Here is a 19,950-nt window from a genome sequence, read left to right as displayed (position 1 = left end):
TATTCTTTTCCAATATTAAATAATTAGCGTTTTTATTGCTGTACCATGGTATACACACCACTTGCTTATTTATTGAAGAGATGGAAGGGTTTTTAAACTTTCATTAATATGGTTTGATATTGGCAGCAGAGAATTGCTTTGCTGGAACAAATGACTCCAAACCTCTTATTTTGTTCAGCCACTCTTAAAAGAATGAAAGGTGAAGAGCCCGATAAAGCTGAATGTGCTGTTTCTTTTCATTTGCATGTGTATCATTACTGTGACATGGCAGTGTGTTGCTCCTGTCATTGTTTCACATTTCTAGTGCAAAAATAAAATCCTGAGCTCTATTTCCCTGTATAGTTCTCTGGAGTTGGAAGTTTCATTTGGAAACCTGCCTTCAAAAGATGCTCACCAGGAGTCACAGGTTCTGTGGTACCAACATCCACTGACACAAGTCTGTGCCCTGTGAAAATGTGCTAAAAACATTGGCACAACAAAGAAAACACATATTTCTGCACAGTCTGAGAGAGACACTGAGCTCTTTAGGGCTGTGTTTGATTATTCTCTGGTGCCAAGAAGGAATGATGCCCCTGTTCTGCTTGTGCCTGGAAAATGCTTGATTGTTTTTAATAACTGTATTTCAGTTCTCATTGAATAAAAAATGCAAGAACAATGCATGGGCTATGATCAGTGTCCAAACAGCATTTGGCAGTCTTTGGATTGTGATATTTTGCCACAATTGGGTTTGCTGATCAACCTAGCAGCTACCTGGAATTCCGTTTAGAAGTGATGGAATATTTGGACTTGTTGAACCGTGCAGTCACAACAGCAGCATCAAGTAACATCTACATTTGATTTTTATTGTTTTTCTTGGCTCATCTCTCCAAGCCTAGTGCAGCAACAAAGATGAACTCTCCTCTGTCTGAAGAGTCATGTCCAGGCTAATTTAGACATAATTAGTTATAAATGGACATAAATATTCTTGAGAAAGAGCACTATCTTATAAAATAGAAGTATAACAAGAATCTCACAGACAGAGCATATCACTCTAGAGTCCAGTCATATGGGACAGCCTCCCCTACAATATTTAAATATTGACTTGGTTTCCAAGTCCTTATAAAGCTAAAAATCATCATTATTCATGATCTTAAATGAAGTTGACCCTTAACTGGCTGTAGATACAAATTCAGGTAATTCTAAAGATCCTTATATAGAATAGAAGTGATATAGTAGTTTGCAATTACAGAATTACAATTGAAATACAGAGCTGTTCATGGCTTTGTCTATGACATACAATTAAAACTCATTATTATAGATATATACTATAGGCAGAATTTGATCTGCATACAACAGAATATGTGTGTCATTTGAACATTTTTGGATTCTTGTCCCCAAGATGTTTTTAAAAATCTTGTCTGAAGTTAATGAATAACCATATAAAAATAACAAAGCCAACTAACCTAATACAGCCATTAGGTCCTTTTAAATGGAGTGCCATGAGCTGGGAAGGATTTTAAAGAGATTATGGGCTGGAGATAAGAATCCCTACGTGGCAGATCCCTCTGGAGGTCATGCAAGGGAAACAAAGAGGAAGCCATGTGGCCAAAAGATGATCCCCTAACAAACAGAGGGTATGTGGGTCAGAGAAGAGGGAGGGAAGGAAGGCAGAATTGAAGATAGTCCTGTGATATGACTGAGATGCTGATGCAAACAAGTGTTGGTTGTATCTCTGCATGCAGCTCCTGTCCCAGTGCTTCAGCTTTCTGATTTTTTCCTGTCTGAGCTCCATTTCTAGGTGCTTTTGTGCTCTGTCTGCTGCTAGAGCCAGAAAATGCTCAGAATTAGACTGAAAATGGTCTCTGGTACCCATGGTGGAGCCCACAGGGCACAGCTGGGACAGGAGGGACAGAGTGGTTCCACCCCCTGTCAGATGAAAAGTCACATGTGAAGTGTGGATCCCTCTGGGGCAATCATCCCAGAAAACATGACATCTTTTCATCAGGAAATCCCAAGCTAATGTTGGTGCTGTGACCACTCTCATGGAGAAGGAGCTGCCCCAGGAGGAAAATGTCATTGGAAGGAGAAGTATCAGCATTGTAGCTTTGGGGAGAGGCTGCAGACATGGCACAGAGAGACTGAGGGCTGCTCAAACTGGACAGATTTGGATAGCACAGGAAGAAACAGCTTTTGCCAATGAAGTCTTGAGCTTATAGGAAAAATAAAATAAAATTACACTCTCCAGCTCCTGTGAGTCTAACAAATGTGAATTCTGTCTGAAGACCTCAAATGCACTTAAATCATTCCTAAATTAATTCTGTGAACAAACCCAGCTGAAGTTAGGAGGCTTGAATGAAAATGTTCATGTTTTTTGATTTTCTTCCCACTTCCTGTGAATTTATACTGGCTGAAGTAGAACACTTGGAGTAAGACAGATTCCACAGAATAACTGGACTGAAGGTTGGAGGGTGTTTTCTGGCTGAAAGGACTCAGAAAACAGCAATGTCCATTTACAGAACAGTTTCCAAACAGAAAAAGAAAACAGTGAAGAAAGGGAAAAATTACAACAGGTTTGAAGTGAAGTGGTATATCAAAGATATAGTTACTATTTAAATAACTCTATATGCTTTTACAATAGTTTCTGTTCCTCTGAATTTTGCTTTGTCACAATTTTGCCTGTTTGTTTTGATGTATGATTTTTTTCCCCCCTGTCCTATATGTGAATGATACCTTGGCCATCATTGCTGGCACTACATTACTCAGAAGGAAAGATAAATGCACAAGTGTTTTCTTGCTACGCTTCCCAGGTAATTCTACACTAGTCTGTAAGAAAAAAAAAATGCACCAAAAAGTGAGTCAGGAGTGAAGGCAGAAAAGGAAGAAGGAAGAGAAAGAAAGACCTCAGTTACTGAATCTTAGTTTTCCTGTAATTGCACAGGAATTTTGTCCAGACCAAAAGGATCACAGGATATCCAATATATGAATATAACTCATGAACCCCAAAGGATATTGATGAACATGATCAGAAAAACATAATGTTGGTTTTTCCTTTTTTCTCTCTCATTCAGAATGATGTTCAAAACCACTGGACTACTTTCTAATTTGCCCTTTCCCCCCACACTTCATTTCATTTTCATTTGTTGTCATGCTGAGATCTATTTGGGGTATCTAATATAAAGTTAAAACATGATCCTACTGGAGGTAAATTTTAGGTGCAAATAAATCATACAGAAAAGCCCAAACCTTATTATTATTATTGTTGTTATAAAAGACATTTCTTGCTTAAAATATATTTTAGTCTTACCCCCAGAAAGTTATTCCTGTTGGGAAATCATACTTCTGTAACCATAATTCCCAAGTCAACTGCACAAGTTCCACTGGACTGATTACACTAAACTTAGATTATTTAATTTCAAGTATTATCATTGTTACATGCTAGTTGTATGTAATATATCAAGAGTTTTGCAAAACCAAGTTTGTCTCTTAGTTGTTTCCCTTTTCAAAGCCTCTGCTTATGCAAGAATTGCTAATTCCCATTTCTCACTCACCCAGTAAGACTGGCTACAGCAGCTCAGTGACGTTCAGTGGAGAGAGCAAGGCTCTGTGGGTGTACAACCTGGGATGTTGTACCTGCTCAGGATTTAGAGCCCTTTTTCCATTGCTGTCTTGATTATCAGAGCTGGGAAGGAAAGTGCTGTGTTTACACTGCTGGCTGAGAGCACCCTGTGTGGCTGTGAACAGCAAGTGGGAAATCAGCCTAAATGAAGCTCCAGCCTGTCACAGCTGGGCTCTCTCTGTTCCTGAGACAACTCTTTGCAGCTGGCCCGGGCAGAATCTCCATGGCAGACACAATCAAAGGAAAAGCTGGAATGTCCTTAGTGCATCTCTGTGTGGCTAATGAAGCATCTCCACAGGCAGCTTTGTGCCTGAGCTCTCGTGTGGAGGAGGTGACAGTGACTCCACCCTGGGAAGTTTCACCAGTGCAATTCACTGGGACAGCTCCACTTTGCCTACACAGACACGTCTTAAAAAGCTTTCTTAATTAGTCCAGGCCTCATAGCTCAGTTCCTAGTGAGGCATAATTAGAGGGAGTGCTGGACAGAAGGTGTGTGATGGGAATCTCTGAGTCAGGTCCCAAGTGCAGAAAACTCTGCACAACATGGAAATATGACATGAAAAGGAAGAGTGCCACCAGGGAAATGCATTTGTATTCTAAGGGCACAGCCAGGAAGGCAGATCAGAAAATGGCCATGCAGAAGAAAAGCATCACTCAAGGAAAAAGGAAGTGAGTAGGTTGTCATGATGGAAGTGGAAGAGACAGCTCTCTCAGGGACTGTATGGAATATGTTTGTGAACGAGCAGGAAGCATAAAAATGCAATGCTGTGGACAGAACTTGGATGACAAGTGAAGTGACAGTGACAGGACAGATATGAGACTGAATGTAGCTGTAGACTGCAAGGGAAGGATTTATAGAGAAAAAAAATATCGAAAGAAAGAGTAGAACTTGTGACTGTGACTTGGCTGTTGCACAAAACCTTTGCCTAAACTCACAAATGCTGGACAAATGAAGAAACCATTTCATGGTAGGCTTTTTTTTAATCTGAAAACCAGTATTTGTCTCATGGAAAAGGAAGCAGGTGAAGTACTCCAGTGCTGATCCTTGGTTGCTGAAATGTCTCACTCAAGCATAGGCAGCTACACATCCTCAAGGGGAAATGAGGCTGCTCTAATCTGTGACCAATAAGTGTTCAGACAGTTTTTTGCTACCTCTCCACGTTCTTTTGAGCTGGTCTACATACAGCTCTTCTCTTTAGCATAGTTATATTCCTCACTAAGCATAAGATGCTCTCTAGGAGAGAGAAAAAAATGGAACTACTGTTTAAGGAAATTAGGTTAAGGCAGAAAACACAGAACTGCCTTTTCATCTGATCGTTCAGACACCACCAAAAATCTTCATGGCTGAACAGGTGGAACCAATTTGCAAAATGCTTTTGAAATTGCTTGCTGCATGGTAAAGTGTTACTGGTGCCAGAACACTTCAGTAGAAATTTGAAGAACAGACTCGTTAAAATAATTTCACTCATATGTTATACACACACACACTCATATGAGAATGACAAACACTATTTTATGTGGAACAGTAAAAGGAGGGAAAAAGTAAATCCAGAAATATGAGGAGTCTCCATGAGACCTAAACCTCCAGAATTTTGTGCTGTGCTGACTGCAAGCCACTGAGGGGAGGGTGGGATACAGAGCACGGCTAAAACTTCTCACACTCTAGAAGTTTCAGCAGCTAGGGCGTGGAAAAGATTGGCTGGATCATGCTGCTATTAAAGCAGCATCAATGATGTATTCTTGACTGTACGGAGATTCATTCCCTGAAGATTACCCCAGTACCTCCATTTAAATTGTGCCATGGATGTCATCACATAGAGCAGGAGCTGTGCTCTAAGAAATGCTGCAGTTGGAGACAATAAGGTGCATTAAATGGGGGAGGTTCATTCCTGCCTGTCTGACAGTCATTCATCCAGCAAGAAAATGGGAGGGGTGAGGGAAAACCTGGAAAGGATGCAATTTCTCCATTTCCCTGTAATAAGAAATTGTTCTCATCAGTTTCTGCAGGGATTCCTGAAGTTAATGACTGTCATTTCCACCATCTACCTGTGAAGAAGACAGAAAATTGGACTTATCAGTGAAGGAGGAAAGGCCCCTCCACTTCATTTTAGGGTCTCTGCACCACAGGGGTATCCTTTACCATCAGACATTAAAAAAGTTATTGCTGAAATCCCTATTAAATAGACCTCTCTGCAGATATAGGTACAAGCTCAGTGACAGCATTCCCAGTCAGGATAGCACCCTGGAAGAGTAAGAAAGGTGGCCAGGAATAAACAATCCAGTTTCCAATAGTATAAGTCAGCAGAAATTTGAGGTAAGGTGAAGGAATGGTGCTTTCTAAGGCAGGAATGGCTTGTTTGGGTTATCGCATCATTCCTGTAAACACAAGCAGTGTGGCCTTATGGAACTGTAAACCTACAGCTGGATTTCAGACACTAAAGAAAGTGGTGCAGATAGAAAATAAAGAAAATCAGCTGCCAGATTAGAAATATGTGAAGTTTGCTTTGTTCAGTTTTTTCTTTAGTACTTTAAATCACTGTTCTTAGTATTAAAACATATCAGTTCAGGCAGCTGTTAATATCCTCTGAGATTTTAAAGCAATTACATTTAAAAAAGGGATTGCGGAAGATGTATAAACAGGAATGATGTTTTAAAGAAATTAAACAAAGATCTTAATTGCAAATCCAGTCATGTGGCTGAGAATGGGAAAAAACCTTTTCTAAATAAAGCCTTAGTGACACGAAGAATTAATAATCTGACATTTTATTGCATGAATTACATTTTTATTCCTAACTGCTAAATACTTGTCTGATGTTCATTTGCTGCCACATTTAGGACTGTAAGTTCCCCCAGAAAAATGGAGTGTGTTCAATGAGATGCATTACTTACTATGGATCTGGGACAACAGCACCAGAACTAACATGGACTGTGATCCTAGCACAGGCTGTGGCCATATTCTGTTAGATTCCTTCCAGTAATTTGCAGTGAATAATGACAATAAGCATTTGTATTTCCAAAGTAGGCTGAGTCTTTTCTGGTCAGATATTTTTACACAGAAATCCATGATAAGAAAGTATTTCACTGTAAATGGAATCACCCAAGTTTTTTTACTTTCATACTCTAGATGAAAATTGAATCCTGCTCAGTTCTGTTCCACTCCTTCCTTATACATTCCTAAATAATATGTATCACTTACTTGGGTTGAGATCTTGTTATGACTCCAAATTTAAGACCATGTTCATCTTTGTGTTCTTAGCCAGAATCTTCAAGCAGGCTTGGGTGAAACGTGCAGCTTGCATTACATTCAGAGGAAAATTTGGCTGATTGCTTGGCTTGGCATTGCAAAATGCTGATTTTACAGCACAGGGACAGCTTGGCAGATGCCCCAATACTTCTTCCCTCAATATTTATCTCGTTTTTCATAAGATTTCTTCTCAGTTGTATGTTCCCAATGATTATTTCTATGTTTGATGATCCTGCAGGCCTTATTAATTTGACATTATAGTCTGCAACAAAACACGAGTGCAAAGATCTGCTGAAGCAAATGAGGCAAGTGATGAGGATCACGAGGCACAAAGACACTAATAACATAAACATTTATATCACTGGCACATATACTTTGCTGACCTTAATCCTTTCAGAATGGCTTCACTTTCTGACATGTTGCAGCAGTTCTTTAGTTTGTAGGTCAGGAAGCCCAGGTAAAATTGAGGGTGAGAAGATGGAGGATGATTCTTTCTAACCTTTGTGTTCAGTTAAAAACCAATAGCTCACATATTAAAAGCTGCTCAGAATAAAGAGTAGAACACAGTGCTGTGAAATGAGTGATTTTCAAGAAAAAGAGGTAGCCAGCCATATACAATTTGGAATGCAAAAACCATGGAATTGGACAAAGAAGTTAATCTGATTGTTGTTTCTCAGCTCAAACTGTAATGCAATATCAAATAAGAGTATGGCAATTATTTAACCTTGTAGATTAGTAATATACCTTGAATTCTACATAGTTAAAGCTTAAATATGATTCAAAAACATGTTCCTGAATTTTCTGAACAAAGCCCAGGAATTAAAAAAAAAAAATATTCTTTGGGTTTATCAAAGTTTTCCCTCGTTTGAAAGTCCCTTCAAAATCACTGAGACTATTTCTTGCTGTTCTTGTAATAGTACATTCTACGTTTTAAATTACATCTTCTATTACTTTCAACATTTTTGAGGCTACTAAATAAATGCTTTCTCAGCCAGAAATATGAATTACCATAGTGCTTACTTTTGACTATAGAGGAATAGAAATAAAAGCCTAAAAGTTGTCTGCTCTGATTCTTTCCTCAGTTGCTGGTGGGTGTCTGCTGAATTTTCAAATCCAGGTCCTCATCTTGTGCAACTGAATTCAATGAGAGATTTACTGTTGATTCCTAAGGGTTCTGTTGATGTCCATAATGAAAAGTAAACCACAAGTTGTTCTTTCTCTGAGCTGGGCTAGCCAGGACAAGAAGGTGAAATTACAGCCTCAGTGGAGTCCTATTTCCAGTCCTGTAAGAAAAGAAAAAGGTGACCAGGAAAACAAGAGCAGCTGTAACCACCAATATCTCTATTTATAATATAACTAATAATAAATCTAAAAGCTTATCCTCTAGTCTAGTCTCAACACAACTAATTCCTAGCCCTCTACAAACTTTAATTCTGCAGAAACCAAGCTAAGGTGTAGCAGTGTTGTAAGGCAACCCCCTCACACCTCTGTGTTTGCAACAGAGACGTGTCCTTCCTGCTGAACTAGAAATAATTAATGACTGCACACAGTGTTAGACATTTCAAAGTTCAAGCATATACTTAGGAGAGTTAGAAGCCTGGCAGATAAGGTGAAAGATTCAGATTTTTTTTTATATTGGTGAAATGACTGTGAAGTTTTCTTTACTTGAAAGACCAAGCAAAGCCAAACTTGCAGAATAACATATGGGCAATCACATTCTTTGTTGCAGGTTTCACATTAACATTTAATAATGGGGAAAAAAATCAGCTAATAGTCCTGCACTTCTTGTCTCCTTTACACCATATATCACATAGAGAAAAGATAGAGTGCAAGAAAAAAAGGCTGCAAAATTAACTACAAGGGAAAGAATGGAATTACGATTACCTGTATTTGAAGTTATCCTTCCCTTGTGTATATTAATTATTCTACAGTCTAATTACACGATCACATATTAATTTCTTCTCTAGACTCCAGACTCAGTCATGCACAGAATGGATGGTGCTTGCTGCCTAAGGATTTTTCAACATTTGGTTCAGTGCACTGCCTCAGGCCTCACATAGATTCAAACCTTGCTCTGAAAACAAATTTTTTTCACTCCCACATGGACTTTTTTACCTACATTGCAATATCAAAGTGCCTTGCCAATATTAATTAAACTAGTTCCTACCACTTTTGTGAGTTAAATGGCCTTGATGGCTTCCTATTTCCAAAGGGAAGTTGAGCCACAGCAACTTCTGCCTGTGGCAAGGAGTGCAGAAAATGTCAGCCAAAATGGTTTAAGTCAGGTGATGTCATGAGTTGCTAATTAGAGAATCTAAGGATAGAAAACACCAGCAAATTTGTAAGTGAAATTGTGCTCTGCACTCTCTAATATTCCATCCTTTTTTACATTTACTTCCAGCATCCCAGGGTATATAGATGTAAGAACCCTTTGGAGCAGAATTTTAAGAGTAATTATATAGTGCCTGCTTATAAAGTATTGGAGTAATGGGATCAATGCCTAAAGCTGCTGTAGCTTGTTTATTTGTGAGCTGTGATCTTGCAAACTGAACAGGGTCATTTTAGGCAAATCTTCAGAGTAACTTCAGGAGACGTTTCCAAGGAAATTTGAGATGCCACGGGGGATTGGAGGAGCATGCTCACTCCTCAGTGAGTGATGCACAAAGCTGTACCTTCCATCTGCTGAGCATCTCCACCTCCCTCTGAATTTTCCAAGAGAAAACCTTCAGAGCTTGACTTTCCTACTGGGCTTGTGGTGGTGACATCTCCACACAGCTCACAAAGACCCCAAATTATTGTGCCACAGAGCGTGCCACGTGCTACAGCAACCCAAATAAAGGAAGGTACTAATCCATCTGGCATGCTTTGCCAGGCAGGAAAGCATTTCCCTGTGTATTTAAAGGTATGCTAATGTAGCTGTGAGGACACACCCTGCTGCCTACTGGAGATGACAGTAGTGATCATAGCCTTTTTTTCAGAATATATTTAAACAATTCAGAACAAAGTTCACAAACCCCCAAGGCTGAATAGACACTTCCAGAAGTGAGTATGTGTACAAGAGGTGGTGCAAGTTAGGAGCTGGGTGCATGTTGAGTGTGACACTCACTTTTCAGGGGTCAATTACTGTTACCTTTGCATTCCCATCACCTAGATGAGGGTGATAGGATTGCACAAGGCTTCTGTGAAGCTTCATGTAAAGAAAATGCTTTAAAATGGCAGAGGGCAAAGTATTCTATTAATATAATAAATACTGAAAACTGCAAGATGCTGTTGATGGTTGCATTCTTATTCCTGGGTAAGAATGATGAATTTGTTCATTTTCCTTGGATTGTTTATATTTCTCACAATATGTATGAGATACACGTTTTACCCATGAAGGTCTTGGATTTTTATTTACTATGAGACATTTTATTTCTCTGTTTTAAAGGCATGGTGCATATATTTACCTGCATGGAAATTTATTATTTTACTGAGGTGCCTAAAGCCTTAGGTAATTGAAGCTGTAGGGTAAAATTTATGGTGTTATTTGTAAAGTAGCTTAATAATAAGTAACCTAAAGAATTCTAACATTCTCTGCCGTGAATCTAGAGCAAACGAAATTTAGTTTTCCTGGATTTTAAACTTAAATCTACCTCAACAGTCTTACCATAAATCTCACCTACATTATTAATAACACCGGCCTGAATTAGTAGGATGAAAGCAGTTGTACAGCTTATCTCCTATTCTACAGTTGTTAAATTGTAGAATCAGGACACTTAGGTTAAGATTAATGCTGCTAAAATGCCCACTCCATTTAATTCTGGGACATATCAGGTCAATGGGATACATCAGACCAAAGAGTGTAAATAGTTCTAGCAAAATATGATTTCAAGGTAAGATATATGTGTTGCTCAGTTTATGGCTCGTTTTATTTTTGCCAGGCTGGAAGAACAAGAAATTCATGTCCAGAACCCCTCTGCCCAAAGTCTGGGTGTTGCAGTTGTATAATATAAGCATATATACACTAACAACCTGCAGGAGTCAGGATTAACTCCCCACACCTGGAAAAAGTTACAATTCCTACAACATCCAGTAAATCCAGACAGTCTTCTGATGATGGGTTGAAAGAAAAGTACTTGAGAATTTTAAGGCAAAAATTAAAGACGTCTCAACCATCCCTGCAATCCTTCTCTCCCAAGAGAGTTTTTCCTCCACCTCTGATTTTTTAACTAAAATTGCTTCTCAGGAAAATTGTTTGGTATCAGTGATAACTTGAGGAGATTCTGGCCTCCTGCACTTCTGTTTCCTCTTTGGAAAGGTATATTTAACTCCAAAAATTTAAATTAATAGCTTTGAACTTTCCTTATCAAGAAACACAGAAAAATCATCTCAAAGATGAGAGGTGATCCAACCAACAAAGGTTAGAGCCTGCAATTAGGGAAGCTGTTGTCTGGTAACTCTAATGCAGCTCCTGTGCATGATTTAGCTCCTTAAAGAGCTTTATGGGCTGAGCAGGACCAGCTCTACCTACACTTAAATCTCTGGATCAGTCTGAACACGAGTCAGAGCTTTGTGCTTAGAACATTAAAGCAATCCTCTATGTAGAAGATAGAGGGGAAAAAAACCTTCCTTCTACATGGAACTTCTAATTTTTAAGGGGTGGAGTTTTAATTTTATTCCAGTTCTGTGTTAACTCAGGAGTTCTCAGGCATGTGTTTTTTTGCTGATTATTTCATGACCATCCCATGGACTAATAGCATGATCTAAGAGCTGGATATCTAATCCCATAGGGGGATTTGATAATGCAGATCTCAGTGACCTGGCAGAGTATTTATGCTAATGGTTTCCAATAATGGAGCAGGGCTCAAGTGTGTGTGCCAAAGGCTCCCTGTGTTTTATGGCACAGCAAATTGTCTGCCTGTTCCTTGATCTGTGTGTGTCTGATCCCAAGTGTGCAGCTTGTCTGTGGAAACAGAACAGTTCTTGTTGCTCTTACAATGGAACTCCACAAATAAAACATTTCATGATTTTTAAATTTTTTTTTTTATACATTAAAAAAAAAAAAGAAAAAGCAATAATGTAAAAAAATCCCATAACTTCTGTATTGATCAGAAAACAAAGTGTCCTCATCTAGGAGAACCCAGATGACATTTTAAGTGACCAACAGCTTAGCATTTTTGTTTCATATGCTATTTTATATGCTGTAATACATGTCTGCAGGGTTTGAATCAATTATATCTTCTAGAACCACATATCAAAACCCTACCTGTTTCAAAATACACCCTTTTGGGACCACTCCTGCATTTCATCGAAGGACTATACAATATATATATATAAATGCAGCGGGGTTTTTGGTCTTCTAAGTGTTAAATTTTGCATGACTTGTTGTACCTGAACTGATTTATCACAGGTTCATTTACCTACAGCTGTACAAAGAAGCTTTTGGACTACTAAATCCTATTTTTCTAGTACACCAAGGGACCTGACTTTTGTAGGTGTTCTTAAATTTAATTTTCCTGTCATGATACAAAGGCATTGCAGAATAAAAATCAGTATATAACAGAGAAATCTAGAAACACTGACCTTTCTCTTGTTACAAAGCCTGAAGTCTGTGACTGAACTCATCTCTTTAATCAGCTGAACAGAAAAAGATGAGATGTGAACAAGTGGAAAATAGGAAAGACCAAACTGGATTTCCAGAAGCTGGGATATGCACCCATATGCAGAAGGCATTGCTGCAAACACGACTGAGAACTGCAGAACTAATGTAGGCTGTTAGCAGATTTGCAAAACGTGTGTGCAAATCCTATTTTTGGATTAAATGAGTCATGTTAGCTACACACAAGCCAAGTAACTCTCTGAGTACAATAGAAATAACTTAAATGCAAACATGTCCTTCAAAGTATGTTGGGGATAGGCATTATTAATTTTAATTTCTTTTTAAATGATCTGCTGGTAGAACTGACACAAGATTTGGTCAGGCTTCTACCAGCCAGCTCAGTGAGTGCCACAGCAATTCAGATTTTAATTAATTATCTTTCTCCACCAGAAAGGAAAGAATGAGGTGACATTGCCCAAATAATATTAGTCGGGAGGAAACAACTCTCTCCCACCTGGAAGGTTCAGTGCCCTCTGTCAGGAGCCAGCCTCCAGTCCTTCACAGGAGGATCTGCTCCCTGTGTCAGCCCTTTGCCTTTCTATACTGAACTTGAAATTGCATAAGAGGTGAAAGAAATTGCATCTGGAGGTTACATGTCTTCCTCAAGATTCCTCTCCAGTAGACCCAAAAACTTAAATACTGGCTGGAGATAAGTAGTTGAGGTGTCTACAACAGCTCTGTAATTACTTTTTCATTCAAACATTTCCGCTTGTCTCTTGGGTGTAGTAATAATAATAATTAATCATGTTTCAATTGCTTTGATGTCCTACATTTACAAACGTCCCTCCCTCAGTCATTATCCTGCTTATGGAGAACAAAACCAGAGGGAAGACAAGCAGGTGTGTATTGGGATGGACAGCGTGTGAGTCTGGGGCTAAACTGATGGAGCACAAGGTAGAAACCATCAGCTTTAGTCCTCACAAAGAGACATTTATTGGAATCTGGCTCTCCTTGCTCTAGCATGTAACTGGCCCTGATGCCTTGAGAAGGCTGCCCAAGAACAGAGGCTGGACAGAGTTCCAGAATAAAGCAGGGATTTATCCAAAGGATCTCCTCCATGGATCCACCTCGGGCAGCAGCAGAGCCCAGCCAGGGCTGCACCCAAGATGAACCCAAATGGTCCCAAAATGAACCCAAGATGAACCCAAATGGTCCCAAAATGAACCCAGGATGAACCCAAATGGTCCCAAAATGCACGAGCGCTGCCGGGGTCTCTCCCTGGGCTCAGCTCTGCTCCATGTGCACATTGCAGTTCAGTGTCCAGTTCCAGCTGCAGCCCCTGCAGTCCCATCCTGCTTGTTTTTCTCTCTGCAGCCCACGGGGTTTGTGCTCTGGGGCTGAGATTTGGATCATTTGTCCTTGGTGCCCAGCTGGAGCAGGAAATGTTTTGTGTCCCTGCTCTGTGCACAGAGCTCACCATCCCCTCATGTGAAGCTCAGAGGTACACACTAAAGCAGCACAGAATCTGAAAAATATCAAAGCTAAAACCTCAGCAGCATCAGCCCAGTTTTCAACTCTGTTTCAGATACAGTTGACTAACAGGACTGACTCAGCTTTGTGCTAACATTTCACCATAAACCAACATGAACCCCATCAAAATTAACTTTAAGACTTCCTGGCAACAAGAAATTGCAGTTTCTATACTGGCAGAGATATTGGGTTCAGTTAAATTCAGAAGTGATCACAAATCCTCAGTCTATCAATTTCCTAAACTTACCCCTACTTCCAGTTTTATTCATATCACAGGGAGTAATTTTCACTCCTCAGCAAACAGCCCTGCAGAAGTACAGAGAGGGAGTCACTGAAGTGGTGCAGGGTTTAAAGAAGGCAAGGCAAGCTTGAGAGCTGGTTCAAGTGAAAGCAAATGGATTTTTCTCTTAGTTGCAGTGGGGAATTGAAGACTGTAGGGACCTAACCACCACCACATAATGGAGTGTTCCTGGAGTGTTTGGGCAGGTCCTGGCAGGGAGCCATGGCCAGGGTTGGGATTTCTGAGAGTGCCTTTGGAGAACATACAGCAGGGAAGGGGTTTGGAGCATGGCTGGGGTTAAAACTGGTGTTAGGATTAGGGCTGCAGCACCTAGAAGCTGTGTTTAGTGTTAAACACCAGACAAACAGCAAGATTAGGGAGGAAGCCATTGCTTCTTATATTTTGCTGTAGGAGAGGATCATGTTCTCTGATATGGTATTAAGAATAAAGATAAGGGTAAGGTACAGGCTAAAGAACTGGGATTTACAAAACCTGCTCCAAAGCATCTGTGAGCCAGACTCCTCATGCTACCAGCTGTCTTCACTGTGTGTGCTTTATGGTATCTCACCTTTCTGTCTCCAGGAATAATCCTTGAATCCTTCTCTTTTCATTATAACTCAGTCCTTCTGAGCAGGTTTTGTGAATCCTAGTTTCTCTAGCCTGTACCTTACCCTTATCTTCATTCCTAATACCATATCAGAGAACATGATTGATCACCACATACAGAACCCACAACAATACAGCATTTTTGTTCTGTGAATTAGTGCTGAACCATTAAATAGTATCCTTAGTCAATCCTTTGCCAGGATATGTTGGAAGTTCCCAACAAAAATAAATGCTGCTTCTTGCCAATGCTGCCACCTCCACATCCCTAACCATATTTTCAGGATGAAGAGGAAGCTGTTTGGTTTTTTCCCTCCAAGAGGATTCACAGGCTACTTTAATAAAAGTACAGGTGATGTGTTGTAGGGAAAATATTAGCAATCACAGTCTGTCTGTCTGAAATCCCCTGCTGAAGCTGCTCACTCGCCAGCACAGCATTGCAGTCTTTTCTTCACAGACCACAGGGGTGTTTTATTTTGCAGAGAATGATGCAATTCCAAATTATTACTGTGATTTGTGATAAAATTCACAGTGTGTATGGGAGATTAATGTGAGTTAACTGCACCATTCCCATTAATTGTTGGCTTTGTGGATTTAGGCAATAGTTTAAAGGTCCACCAGCTTGACCAGAAAGAAGCTTTATCCTCTCACTGTTTCTTTGTGGTTGAACCTCTGTTGAATAATCAATCAAGTCTCTCATTTGTTAAAGCATTTTCTAGCCTGTGATACACTGTGAGAGTAAAATCAAGAAATATATAGATGCTGCCATTATATTTTCAGGCTAAAGTTTTGGAAAATGAAAACATGAGTTACTAGGAAATATATTTTTTTCATAAAACAGGCATAAATCACATAGGAAAAAAGCAAATATAATTAAACAGATTTTCATAAATGTGGTATACAGAAATAAAAATTTCCAGTTAGAGTTTTCTCTGCACAAACCCTGGTTGGCAATACTCTGTTCTGTGAAATATTGAAAAGAGCAGAATTCATGAGCAGAACCTAGCACTGGTTTTCTAGACCTTACTCTGTTCAGAAAATCACCACACACATTTGCTACCTGGTGACTGGAATCTGAACTTCCCTCAGCAATAGCAAGACACTACATTACACAGAGTTAAAATGCATTTTTACTTTTCCAAACCCCAAGAAATCAACTATGCAAAACCCAAACATGGGAAGAATCACAGCGCTTGGAGATATTTGAACACTCGTGAGAAAACACCCTCAAAAGAGAACATTTATTATTCCTGATGTGGCCTGCAATCAGAACATCAGTCAGGACTCATTCTGTCACAACATTTACTGCCAAAAAGAACATGTTTACCTATAGCTAACAGCTAGATAGCACTGGTGTATTTAAATGAATTCTATGAGGATTCACTGCAGTAGCTTAATTTTTTTTGTTGTTTTTAACTTTACCCACAGCAATGAATTGCAGCAGATCAGCAGCTGAAATGTAGTATGTTAAAAATACCAAGCAGGTGCTGCAAAACCAACCAGCAATTTTGTTTACTGCCTTGCCCCTGCTAGTCCTTGGCTCAGCTGTGTGATTCACACCAGTTTATCCCATCCTAACAAATTCCTTGCATTTGGTTCCCCACTTTCAGAATCTTCTGAAAAGAAAGGGAAAAAAAATTCCTTCCCTGAATGTCTTTTTAATTCTTTATAGGGGACACCTGATCAATTCCCAGTGGGATCTGATAACAGCAGGTGCAGTTATCCAGCTCCTTCCTTCCTTGCATTTGGAGGATTTCTGTAACAAATATAGAACAGACTCATTTAAAGCTATAAGACCCTTATTTTTAGCCATAAAAACTAATTACTTAAGCACATGCTATATCACATAATATATTCAGCACATGCTGAATCATATCATTCCTACACGATTCCCAATAGCACCACTCCATGCATTTACACACCCACAACCTGAGAATTTTGCAAAGGAAAAGGGAAAAATCAGTGTTTTCTAGGTAGTTTGTCTCACCCTAACCTGAGGTTTGTAGAACCACTGCTTGTTCTCTCCTGATTTGACCTCCCACCTCTACACTTATAACATCACAGCCACCAAAAATTCAGTGTGGTGGGAAAAGGAAAAGGAAAATTACTTGCTATTGACAGCTAGCAGAGACCACACTGGAATAAAATTGGTGTGAGGAGGGAAAAGATGCATTGTAACATTTCTGGGCAGATAAATAATGGTCTGAGGGCGACAGCCACATTGGACACTTGTTGTGCTGTCACTGATTTCTCAATCCATATTTTGCAATTAGACTGTCAAAATAAATGTGATCTACCTTTGACTGTGACAAACACCAGCTATAAGAGAAGCCCTGGGGCTGTGGGTGGGGTGTGGTGTGTACCAGTCACTGCCCTCTGACAGCTCTGAACCAGCCTTACCCTCTTCTACTCCTGAAGAATTTATGAATTTGACCTCAGCAAGTCAGAGCACACACCCTCCACCCTGTGGGACAGAAAGCAGGAGGACATTTGGAGAGACAAAATACAATAACACTGCAGTCCTTGTGCCAAGCTCCCTCCAGCACTGAGGCTGTCAGCAGAGCCAGCAGTGGAACTGAACAGAAACACTAAAAAGGATCTTTAAAGAGCTGACACCTGGATACAGTCACCTGAAATAAACTCACTGCTGTGACTGACATCCAAGCAGAGGAGCTGCCAAGGTCACCTCTGAGGCAGCCAGACTTTGTGATTCTGTTGCTCCACTGGACATCAGGGGATGCCAAATAATCACCTGGCCCCATTTGGCAGCTGGAGGAAGAGCAGGGCTTTCTGAAGCTCTTGGTGCCATTATGTGGGTATAATGCAGCATGCAGGGACCCCCAGTATCTGGGAATGATTGGCATCTGACCCCATTGATTCAGAATTCTGAACAATTCCTTTATTAAACTATATTACATTATACTACACTATATTAAAGAGATACTATACTAAAGAATACTAAAAGATACTAAAGAGAAACCTGTGACTGTCTCCAGACAGTCAAGACACAGCTTTGAGTGATTGGTGAATTAATATAAACAACCATCACCAGAATCCAATTACCAAATCCCTTCAGGTAAACAATCTTCCTAACACACTCCACATGTGCAAAAACAACAGGAGCAGCAAGTAGAGTTAAAAATTGTCTTCTTCTCCCTCTGCTTCTCCAGGAAAAAACCTCAGAGAGAGAATTATCTCTGTCTCTGTTCAGAGAATAGGAATGCCACAGTGCCATGGCAGAGCACCTCCAGCCTGCTGCTGCTGGGGAAGGCTGGGGAGCAGTGGGGCAGGGCTGGAGGTGTCCCCTGTAGGCAGCACCAGGCTCCCCAATGCCCAAGGCTGCTCCTCATCTCAGTTTTGTTCTTTCCTTTCACCTTATTTTCCCTCAGGTGACAGCAGCAGAGCAACACAGGGCTAGCTCTTGGCCTTGTGATAAAACCAAATTCCAGAAGCACAAAGCTGGCTCTGGGAAGATTGCAAAGGGCTCAGAGATGGCCATAATGGCTGTGATAGCTGCAGGAGAAGAACAAAGCAGGTTCTGTGAGTCAAGGTGCTATTTTCTGTACACTGATATGGCAGTTTCCTTCACAGTTTGCTGACACCTGCCCTGTTTGTACATTCTGATTTTGGGTCATTCACATAGCTCACTAGGCTATGTGAAAACTCTCCAAAACTAGACTCTAGCTTAAAAATTCCCCTTAGAAAATATAGCTGAATATATTTTTTACTATCTTCCTGTACTACTGAAATTTTTAAGAGGCAGTGGTTCTAATTCTTTGGGGCCAACATGATTTTTTTGCCTGTGCAGTAGAAGCAAGATGACAGGCTCAGACACATTCAGAGAAGAAACAAGAAATATTCTCCGAGTTCTGTATTAAATTGAATAATACTGCAGAAGAAAAAAGAAAAATACTTCACAAGAAAAAAGTAGGTTTAGTGCATTCTGGTTAACAAACAAAGTAAGAATTTTCTGCCGTGACGTGAAATAATTACATCCACACACCAAGATTTTATTTTAAATGGAAGGGAACAGAGGAGTTGATTCTATGATGGTCATTATGTGGGCTTTCAAGAGACCAACCTGATCCATGTCCTGATGGGTGCACAAGTGGCTAAAATTTATATTTGGATAAAGCTGTATGACTATGGGGAAAGGTAATACCTATAACCATACAGGGTAGATTTATTGTGTTTCCTTGCATTCCCTAACTTTGAAAGTGAAAAGTCTAGCAATGACTTTATGAACATAGCACTAAATGATCCATAAAGAAGCTGCATTTAGAGCAGAATGTATGGTCTTCCACACCCATAGCTGAAAGTCAAAGCTGTGCATCAAGCAGGAGAGAAACTTCCTGCTGGCATTTATTACACTGCTCTGGAGCCCCATTAATCCTTTGCCATCCTTTGTGTCTGCTTGGCAAATGTGTTACCAAGAAATAAGGGGTCAGGGAAACAGCAGAAACTATTAACATTGAGGTTTGCCCAAAACGAGGGGCAGGTGACAGAGGGGTGTGACAGGCTTTTCATTTGGACTGAATATTACTTCTGAATTTGTAAGGTTTTTATGGAAAGAGTCCCAAAGTACTTCAAGGTCTAGAACAGTCCTGCAGATACCCTGCTTGTCTTCTGCTAAAAACAATTAAAACTATGTTCTCATCTGGCATAATTCATTTTTGCTGATGTAAATCAATTTCCTTGCATTCATAACCCTTCTTGGGACTGATCTTCTGTTCCTCTCTTTTTCTAATGCTTTTTGTGGGCTTGCACTTCCTTTTTTTCCCCCACCCTCTGTAGCCTGCAGTTTCCCAATTCCCTGAAAAGTCATTTTCTGTACAGCTGTGCTTTCCAGCCCTGTCTTCCACAGCTTGATGGTTCCTGGCATTCACTTTCTTAATTTTCTACTCTTGGCTTTCAGAGCTCTGTAAAAAGCCCAGCTCTGAGCAGGGCTTGAAACTTGACTGTACAATATTTGCCCAACTGTTCAATTCCTTCTCCAAGGCTATTTTGGTAGCTAAGAGAAACATTTAGGCTCCAAGATGAGAAATGGCCATGAGTTTATCAAATTTTCTTGTCCCACAGTCATTTTTTCTGTGATTTAATTCTCATCCAAAGAACCCTTC

The 19,950-nt window shown here is 39.9% G+C and overlaps 1 long non-coding RNA gene across 1 annotated transcript; it reads right to left on the bottom strand.

Moving 5' to 3' along the window:
- Window positions 1-6,760: 6,760 nt before the first annotated feature.
- LOC135301417 (uncharacterized) lies at window positions 6,761-8,118 on the bottom strand. Its single transcript, XR_010363188.1, has 3 exons — window positions 7,860-8,118; window positions 7,223-7,379; window positions 6,761-7,127 (listed from the first exon to the last, which is right to left on the bottom strand). It is a non-coding gene; the product is annotated as an uncharacterized LOC135301417 (long non-coding RNA).
- Window positions 8,119-19,950: the final 11,832 nt, after the last annotated feature.

The sequence above is a fragment of the Passer domesticus genome, chromosome 5 (genome assembly GCF_036417665.1).
Source record: "Passer domesticus isolate bPasDom1 chromosome 5, bPasDom1.hap1, whole genome shotgun sequence".
In the NCBI taxonomy this organism is placed as follows: domain Eukaryota; kingdom Metazoa; phylum Chordata; class Aves; order Passeriformes; family Passeridae; genus Passer; species Passer domesticus.
This window is presented reverse-complemented; position numbering and strand designations above follow the sequence as displayed.